The sequence below is a fragment of the Plecotus auritus genome (assembly GCF_963455305.1).
Source record: "Plecotus auritus genome assembly, chromosome: 1".
In the NCBI taxonomy this organism is placed as follows: domain Eukaryota; kingdom Metazoa; phylum Chordata; class Mammalia; order Chiroptera; family Vespertilionidae; genus Plecotus; species Plecotus auritus.
Window position 1 is genome coordinate 148,101,758 of NC_137770.1, and position 10,553 is coordinate 148,112,310.

The window sequence follows — 10,553 nt, forward strand, 5'->3', positions numbered from 1 at the left end:
CCCAGTTTAGAGAGAACACTAAATATATGACTTAAAAAGAAAAGGAACTTTTGCCTACCTTGATATATAGGAATAATTTTGGCTTTACATGTTATTGCTTGTGTTTACATCAACATGTAATATTACACTTCAAAATTTTGTGACCACGTTCTTATCAAATGATTTCACGTGATTTGTAGTTCAGAATAGTTTTTCAAACTCATTTTAGATAACTTGAATTTTATAAGGTGCTATTTCTTTTATTACATTATATTGTAATATTTCCTGTGCAGCTGAATGTTTTAATGAGCAATTATGTATTAGGTTACTAATTCTCAGAATGCTGATGTACATTCTCTGCTTACATGGCTTGATCAGTTCTCTCTTTTTTTTTCATTTTGAAATTTTATATGGAAGAGATTTTCAGGGAGATTTTATCTTTGGTAATATAGTATAAAATGTTCACATATTTATCTTGTTAGATTCCTGTCTTATGAAAAATACTTCAAATCCTTTTCCTGAAATTTGTATTAATTCAACTCATGCTTCCTTTGAGCAGCTGTACTACCCTTTTTAGCCCCCACCCCCTTAAGTTGTGGAATATCTTGAAGTAGAAATTGTGATTAACTTTAATTAGAAATGAAAATGCCCCTCGTGCACTGTTGGTGGGAATGCTGATTGGTGGAGCCATTGTGGAAAACAGTATGGAGTTACCTCAAAAATTAAAAATGGAACTGCCTTATGCTCCAGCAATTCCACTCCTGGAAATACATCTGAAGAAACCCGAAAACACTAATTTGAAAGACTATATGCACCCCTATGTTCATTGCAATGTTATTTACAATAGCCAAGATTTGAAAGCAGCTAAGTGCCCATCAGTAGATGAGTGGATAAAAAAGCTGTGGTATATATACACAATGGAATACTATTTGGCCATAAAAAAAAAGGAAATCTTACCTTTTGTGACAGTATGGATGGACCTAGAGAGTATTATGCTAAGTGAAATAAGCCAGTCAGAGAAAGATAAGTGCCATATGATCTCACTTATATGTGGAATCTAATGAATAAAATAATCTAACAAACAGAAACAGACTCATAGATACAGAGAACAGACTGACAGTTATCAGAGGGGTAGGGGTTGGGATGCTGGGTGAAAAAGGTGAAAGGATTAAGCAAAAAATCCCCAAACAAACATGCACACACACACAACAACAACCTTTCTCTCTCTCTCTTTCTCTCTCATGCGTGCACGCGCGCACACACACACACACACACACACACACACACACACACAACAATATGGTGATTACCAGAGGGAAAAGGGGTGGGGGTAGGTAGAAGATGGTGAAGGGGGGATAACTGGTGTTGGAAGGAGACTTGACTTGGGGTGGTGAGCACACAATACAATATACAGATGATGTATATAGAATTGTACATCTGAATAAATGCCACCCCAATAAATTCAATAAAATTAAAAACTAAAAGTACAAACTCAAAGAGATCAGGGCATATCTTACACTAAATCTGTATGCCCACACTGCAGTATGTGTAAAAGGTATTCAATAAATTCGTATGGAATGATAAAAATGCATCAAACTATTCAGTGACCTATAGTAATATACTCAAAAGTATGCATAAATACTAGTATGCATAACTTTAGTTTATCTTCAGTGTCTCCTATTTCAACTAATTCTAAACCATTCTATGTAGAAAATAAAGTGCTTAAATGGTACTTTTATTTAAAAAAGAGAAAGTATTTGAAAGTCCTTTGCACACGTTTCCTGTGGACTGTACCTTTTTTTGGATTGCTCCTTGAAGTCACCATAAGTGTTGAGTCAGGGCTTGAATCAAGTAGAACCTGAATTTGGTCCTGTAGACACGTATCAACAAGTTTTAATACTAGCAGCTTTCTATTAGCTTGGTGACATTCCTTCAAATTCTGGTTTTAAATTTTTAATAACTTTATAGCTTGATGTATTATACAATATATACAATGTGTCTTTTATTTTTCTTGGTCTTAATTTGATATTAATACATCAACACCGCTCCTAGGTTATAGCTTCATAAAAACAGCATGTCAAAATAAATATTTAAAACTTCATTTTCACCAAAAGCCTTTGTGACTTGATTTCTGTTGATTTTAAGAAAGGTTATTTTTGCATCTTTAGATTTTTAAGCATCTAATTATCATTCAACACTCATTGTTTCTAATGATATATTGCAAGTGATACAAAATTATGTAATAATTTCCCCCTCCCACCCTCTGGGCCACAAATATTTATTTTGTGCCCACCATCTGTCAAGTACTGTTGTAGGGAATTACCATCTTCCTCCTGTTATACCTTTCTCTACTCAAACCTTTGACATAATTACCAGTTTAAATTAGTTAGGAAATCACATTGCAAAATAATTATTTGTGCTTTAACAAAATATAGTGCATTGGTAATCTGATGGTTGCAGAGTTCTGTGTTATTTATACATGTATACGTGTTTCAGAGCACCACTAAATAGATAACATTCTTGTTTAAAACTACGTTCAAACAAACTAAAAACAATCATTGAATATAACCAATAAAATAGCCCGGCTGGATTGGCTCAGTGGTTGAGCATCAACCTATGAACCAGGAGGTCACGGTTTGATTCCCGGTCAGGGCACTGAGTTGCAGGCTGGATCCCCAGTGTGGGGCATACAGGAGGCAGCCAATCGATGATTCTCTCTCAACATTGATGTTTCTATCTCTCCCTCTCCCTTCCTTTCTGAAACCAATAAAAATATATTTTAAAAAAACTGATAAAATAAATTATTGTCGTCATTTAAAGAAAAATAACTATAAACATTTAAAGTATTTTGTAAATGAATGTGCAAAAGGTAGAGGTATTTTTAACATACGTAGATCTGGAATATACATATAATTGATAGGATAAAAATATGAGCAACACATGTAATTTCTACTATGAAAGCATTAAATGGAATTGAAAGTTCAATTTGTTCATATATTTAGGCTAAATTTACAAAACATCTTAAATAGATAATTCTAGATATGAAGCTTAAAAATATATTCTAAAAGTTTTAGCTTTTTTTAGTGTTCTTGTTACAACTTTTAAAAATATATTTATCACCCGGCCGGCGTGGCCCAGTTGGTGAGCTTCAACCTATGTACCAGGAGGTCTCGGTTTGATTCCTGGTGAGGGCACATGCCTGGATTATGGGTTCGATGCCCAATGAGGGGTGTGCAGGAGGCAGCCAATCACTGATTCTCTCTCATCATTGATGTTTCTCTCTCTCCCTCTGCCTTTCTCTCTGAAATCAATAAAAAATATATTTTCAAAAAACATCTTTATCTATTTTTTAAAAGTATTTTTTCATTGATTTCAGAGGAGAGGGAGAGAGGGACAGAACCATAGATTGGCTGCCTCTTGCTCGTCCCCTACTGGGGGTTGAGCCCAAAACCAGGTGTGTGCCCTGACCAGGAATTAAACCAGCGACCTCCTGGTGCATGGGATGGCAACCAACCAAGAGAGTCTCAGAGGCCAGGCCACTTTCCATTTGTAACCTACAGAAAAGCTGCAAAAGTGTAAAAAGCCTTCACTTGAATTCCCCACATATTAACATTTTGTTTGATTTGCTGTTGTTTTCTCTCCGTATGTACTTATAATATTTTGTGAATCATTTGAGTGAAGTTGAAAACATTAATCCCTAATTGCTTCAGTGTATATTTCCTAAGAATAAGGACATTTTCTGATATAGCCACAGTACAGTGATCAAATCAGGAAATTAACATTGTTAGAATCCCTTTAAACCTCAGGCTTTGTTTAAATCTCATCAGCAGGATGTTCTGAGCACTTGTATGTTCTGGGACCAGGTCCAATCCAGGTCAGGCATTACATTTAGTTATCATCTCTTTTAGCCTGGAGCCAATCCTTGTTTTTTTCTTCGTGTTTCATGACTGACATTTCAACAGAACTGGACAGGTATTTTATAGAAAGTCCCTCCATTCAGATTTGTTTGATACCGTCTCATCGTTAGATTTAATTTATTCACTCCTGAGCAGGAATTTGATTTGTTCCACTTACTAATGATATTAATTTTGATGTTTTAGGGTTTGTGTTTTTTAATATTTTTTAAAAATATTTTTGTTGCAGATACCTTGCTAGTAGAAGGCCTTTTGGCCTAATTCAGTGGTCGGCAAACTGCGGCTCGTGAGCCACATGCGGCTGGTGATCCGCGGTTTGCCGCTTTGTTGACTAATGAGTTTACCGACCACCACGTAAGGCATTACCCTTACCCAGAAGTTTTGACTTCAGGTTAAAGACATTAGTACATTATTAAAATGTTTTTTAAGTGTTTTTCCCTAAGGCAGTGGTTGGCAAACTCATTAGTCAACAGAGCGGCAAACCGCGGCTCGCGAGCCGCAGTTTGCCGACCACTGGCCTAATTCATCAGAGTTTGACTTTGACATATGGCACTGGGATTTTTATTTTTTACCTGAATATGCCTGTGCTCTGATACATGAAAATGAATGTCTTTTTAAATGTTTAAAATGTAGTAAATTCTTCTACACATGCAATTTCCAGGCATATTATTAACTCACCTTTATATTGGCTTTTATGCTGCTGGATTCTAAAACTCTGAGTAATTAATACACTTTGGTTTTGCTTTATAATCCATAACTACAGCATTCTGTTCTACATTATTATATATATACCCTTACCATAGTATTCTGCTTTACTAAAATGATATATAATGCATGATGGAAATTCCTGTAAAAATACATTTTATTTCTTGATTTTTAATGGTGTGTTACCCCTATGAATATATATTTTAATTTTTTTATTGATTTTTAGATAGAGAAAGGGAGAGGGAGAGAGAAACATCGATTGGCTGCCTCCTGTACGCCCCCTACTGGGGACCAAGCCAGCAACCTGGGCATGTCCCTTGACTGGGAATCAAACCAGTGACCTCTTGATGTTCAATCCACTGAGCCACACCAGCTGGGCCCTACCCCTGTATTTTTATATGCAATTGTACAATTTGAAAATTAAAAATTATTCTTAAGTCCACTTAACACTTTGTGGTTTTAGGGTACATTGAGGATAATGACTGTACAATAATTATTTTCAGACTACAGCTTTTATGAGTCATCTGAGGACCCCAGAGTCCCTCCCTTAGAGATTCTTCATCAGTGGCTGTGGGGCTGCAAACTCCTCATCTTCGGCAAGGTGCTGGGCAGTTCTGATGCAGGCAGCTTAGTTGTTTCACTACCCTTTGAGAAACACTGCAATAGTGAAATATCAGGGTGGAGGGACATGAATTTTTCCAAATCCCATATTCAGTGTACATACAGAACTGAAAAAAAATCAGCATTCCTATGTCATTATAATCAAAATGAACGCCATCATTTTAAGTTTTTAAAAATGAAAAACTTGGTATTTACAAATACGAAGTAGTAAGACATTTTGTATGTGTTTTTGTAGCCATACAATTGATCTGTCTGTTCACTTAAGTAATGTAGAGCATAAGACAGGTTAACAGTAGTAAAATCCAGATTAATAGTCAGGTTTTGTGTTGTGCTGAATTTAATGACATGAAATAGATGGGCAGCATTATATAATTAGAAACTGTTAAAGATTTTTCTTTAGTAGTATTGTTAATTGAACAGAACCTCTAATGGTTTGTTAGTTTTTTAAATAAAACATTTTAGGAATAAATTCAACATTGTGGAAAATACACATGATCCAGTTTTTGAGAAATCTGCATGACAGGAAGTAATTATAATTTGCCTGAATGATTTTTAATTGAATCCTAAGTTGACTAAAATAGATTTGTGGCAAAATAGCTATGTTCAGAAGCTGTTTTTTTTTTTTTTTAGTTAAATTTTAATTGAAATTTATTAAGTCCCTTAGAACAGAAATAAATTTTATGAATAGAGGAAATGAAAGATTAATTTACCTTAAGTGTACTGGAGAAAAAAATAGACTTTAAAATGATTTTCATCTGGGAGAATGTACATTTTAAAGCCTCAAATATTAAATTATTTTCAAAACTTAATTTACAACTTGTATATTTGCCTCAAAATCTGGTTACTTTTTTGTTTCAGTTCCAAAATCAACATATATGAGCTAATTTATTTAGAAACTGAATTTGTAATATTCAAAGCATACATATTTTTATGAAAATATTTTGGAAAGTTCAGAATTTGTAGAGGAATTGAGATTTTAGTAATCAGTATGACCTATAGTGTGTTAAATAGTGAAAGTTAAGTATGGGCATGGCTAGAAAAAAGGCTTTAATGGTTATATTGTGAAAATGTTGGTTATTTTACAGGTTGAACATGTTCATAGTTATGAAGGATTTTTGGCCCTGGAAAATTCCTAGTTATTTATTACTAGAGGTCCGGTGCACAAAATTCATGCAGGGGGGGTGTCCCTCAGCCCAGCTGCACCCTCTCCAATCTGGGACCCCTCGAGGGATGTCCCACTGCCCGTTTAGGCCCGATCCCACTGGGCCCTATCACAATCCAGGACAGCTGGCTCCCAACTGCTCACCTACCTGCCTTCCTGATTGCCCCTAACTGCTTCTGCCTGCCAGCCTGATCACCCCCTAACCACTCCCCTGCCAGCCTGATTGATGCCTAACTGCTCCCCTCCCAGACTTTTTGCCCCAAACTGCCCTCCCCTGCAGGCCTAGGTCCCCCCCAAGTGCCCTCCCCTGCAGGCCTGGTCACCCCTAACTGCCCTCCCCTGAAGGCCTTGTACCCCCCAACTGCTCTCCCCTGCAGGCTTGGGTCCCTCCCAACTGCCTTTCTCTGCAGGCCTGGTCGCCCCCAACTGCCCTCCCCTGCTGGCCATCTTGTGTCCACATGGGGGCAGGATCTTTGACCACATGGGGGCAGCCATCTTGTGTGTTGGAGTAATAGTCAATCTGCATATTACTCTTTTATCAGATAGGATAGAGGCCTGGTGCACAGGTGGGGGCCAGCTGGTTTGCCCTGAAAGGTGTCCCGGATCAGGGTGGAAGTTCCCTTGGGGCATGAGGCGGCCTGGGCGAGGGGCCTGTGGTGGTTTGCAGGCCAGCCACGCCCCCCGGCGACCCAAGCAGAGGCCCTGGTATCTGGGATTTATTTATCTTCTACAATTGAAACTTTGTAGCCTGGAGCGAAGCCAAGCCTTCTGCTTGCTCCAAGGTGGCAGCCATGTCTGTTGGGATTTATGTGTCTTCTATAATTGAAACTTTGTAGCCTTAAGCAGAGGCCTGGGCTGGCCAGGGCTGCAGAAGCTTGGCTTCCTCCATCGCCGCGGGCAACCCTAGCCTCCTGCTCTTTCCAGCTCTGTGGCTGCCGCCATTTCTGTTTGGATTTATGTATCTTCTATCATTGAAACTTTGTAGCCTTGAGTGGAGGCCTAGGCCAGCAAGGGCAGGCAGAAAGCTTGGCTTCCTCCATTGCCGGGGAAACCCAAGCCTCCCTTCTGCTCTCTGTGGCTATAGCTATCTTGGTTGGGTTTATTTGCATATTCACTCCTGATTGGCTGGTGGACGTGGCTTGTTGGTGTAGCGCAAGTATGGTCAATTTGCATATTACTCTTTTATTACATAGGATGCTATGGGGTTAACTGCTTTATGTAAGTGCATTCATATAGTTTTTGAGAAAGCATTTTAAAAGTATTTTCTGTGAATTAACTTTACATGCACATATACTTTGCAAGCACACATTGAGTTTTCTTTAAAATATGGTTTTTGTTGGGTAAACATTAAGAGAAGATAAGAAATTACCACATTTATTTAAAAGTTTTGTGGAATTAGGTCTGAGCTGTTTAGTACCAAGTCTAGTTTGTAGTGAAATTAAATAAATTAAAGCTATAAATATTTCTTTAGTGGTAAAGAGTAAATGGATTTATTTATTGGCAAATACTAGGAAAATAAAAATTATAAAGTATATGTTAGGATATCAATATTGTTAGACTGATGACACATATAAAATTCTGTCTCATCAGTCATATTCATTGGTAGAATGGTGACATGTGTAATGAATGGTTATGGACTGGGGCCTGGGAGTGAGACTTGTACTAATTTGGGAAAAAGTACTTAACTTTCTTCAGCTTGAAGATCCCTCATCTGTAACATGGGGTAAGAAGTTGTCTGAGTTGCAAATGGGATAACATTTATAATTATGTAGCACAGAGCTTGGCAAATGTAAGTACTCACTAAACGTTAGCTATTAATGACATTTTTTGCTTTTAATTATTTTATAACAACTACTAGAGACCTGGTGCATGAAATTCATGCATGGGTGAGGGGTCCCCTCAGCCCAGCCTGCACCCTCTCCAATCAGGGGATGTCCAACTGCCGGTTTAGGCCCAATTCCGGGGATCAGGCCTAAACTGCCAGTCGGACATCCCTCTCACAATCCTGGACTGCTGGCTCCTAACTGCTCACCTGCTTGCCTGGTTGGTCCCCCCTAACTGCCCCTCCCCCCAACAGCCTGATCACCCCTCAATGCCTCTGTGTGCTGGCCTGGTCACCCCCAACTGCCCCCCTGCCAACCTCGTTGCCCCCAATTGCCCCCCCTCACTGGCCTGGTCGCCCTAACTGCCCCCTGCTGCTGGCCAGGCGTCCCCCAATGGCCCCCTCCTTGCCGGCCTAGTTGCTTTTAACTGCCCCCCCACACCAGCCTGGTCACCCCTTATTGCCCCCCCTGCTGGCCTGGTAGCTTCCAACTGCCCCCTTCTGCCGGCCTGGTTGCCACACACAGCCTGCTTGTTCAGTTGTTTGGTCATTACACTAAACCCCTGCCGGCCTGTTTGTAGGCAGCCATCTTGTGAGGGCATGAGGGTTAATATGCATATTACCTCTTTATTATATATGATATTGTGCCAGGTGAAATTTCTAAAGTCATACGAAACCCATTATTTCTTGGGTAGAATTTTTTTAAAATATATTTTTTATTGATTTCAGAGAGGAAGCGAGAGGGAGAGAGAGAAACACCAATGATGAGAGAGAATCATTGATCAGCTGCCTCTTTCACGGCCCCCATTGGGGATCGAGCCCACAACCCAGGCATGTGCCTTAACCAGGAGTTGAACTGTGACATCTTGATTCATAGGTTGACGTTCAACCACTGAGCCATGCCCGCCAGGCTCTTTGGTAGAATTTAATATTACTTATAGAGAATTATTTTAGTATAATTTTCTTTTCCTACATTTTTCCTACTTTGATCTGTTGGAAAGATTGCTTATATTGAACTATTTTTCTTGAATTGGAAGACTATAGTTTCATTTAGTAGTAGAACAGTGGAAAGCGGCTACCTGTAAATTGTTCTCCTTTGGGATATGTGTGGTATCCTGATGGTCGTGCCTTAAGATAGTGTTTCCAACAAGGCAGAGGCTTCCGTGAAAAACTCTCCAGCCAGCCTGGCACCCTGGCAGGGCTTGTGGTGAAGGAAGAGGGGGCTCAGGTTCCCTGATAGGAGCATCAGAGATGGAAGAACATGATCACTATAGTTACAACAGATCCTTTTAGAGAATTCCATTGTGTCTGCATGATATTAATAATTTTTATGTCTGTTAATAATAGAAGAATATAAAAGCTTTATAGGGTTCTCAAATGAAGAATTCCTTAATCAGAATGTGATGCAATAATTTTATTCAGAAATGTCTCATTAATCTGCCATTGTTAGCAATAAGATGACTTTTCAAAAAAGTTCATCTTATGTCCCCATTTTAAAAAAATAGATGTACATCTCTGTTATCTTAGATGGTGTGCAAAATATAGATAGTAAGTTATCTTCTATTGTTTTTAACCTGAAAAACTAGATGACAAAATTGGCTAGAATTGACTGAAGTCATATGGCCCAGATGTTTTGGTTTCAGATGAGGTGAGTTCACTGGTTTTAGAAGGAACATTGCAGCTTCTTTTGCTGACCAGAAAGGTCAAATTTAAAACATTATAGAATGACACAGGGTAAAACATGTAAGTTTCTCTTCACTTGTTTCATTTTTTCCAATACTAGCATTAATAACAGTTTGGTTTCTTCAGACCTTCACACATTCATCCTTTCTATTTTTTTTTTTTTGTACACAGAGAATTAAATGGAAATAATCTATACATACTTTATACAATTTTGCACAATGTCTTGGAGATTCATGCACGTACATATATGTGCATGTTATGTCTTGTATTTCTCTATTGATGGATATTTTTGTTCACATGTCATAATAAAGTAGTAATGATAATAGTAATATCAACTGATAACATTTATTGAAATTAGTATGTACCAGGCATGTGCTAATGTATCTCATTTATAATTAACAACCAAATAAAGTAGACACTATTACAATAAACATTTTATAAGTGAAGATTTTTAGTTTCAAAGAGGTTAGTAACAGGCCCAAGAACATTATACCTTTGTACAGTTGTATGTATGTAAGATTTGTAGCTGTAAGATCGTCAGGTGAAAGAGAACATTTCACCATTTTTAATTCTGCTAAATTGTGTTCCAAAAAGCTTTATCAATTCAAACTTAACATCAAGGTGTGGGAGCACCTGTTTTCTTATATTGTTACACTAAATAGTGTAA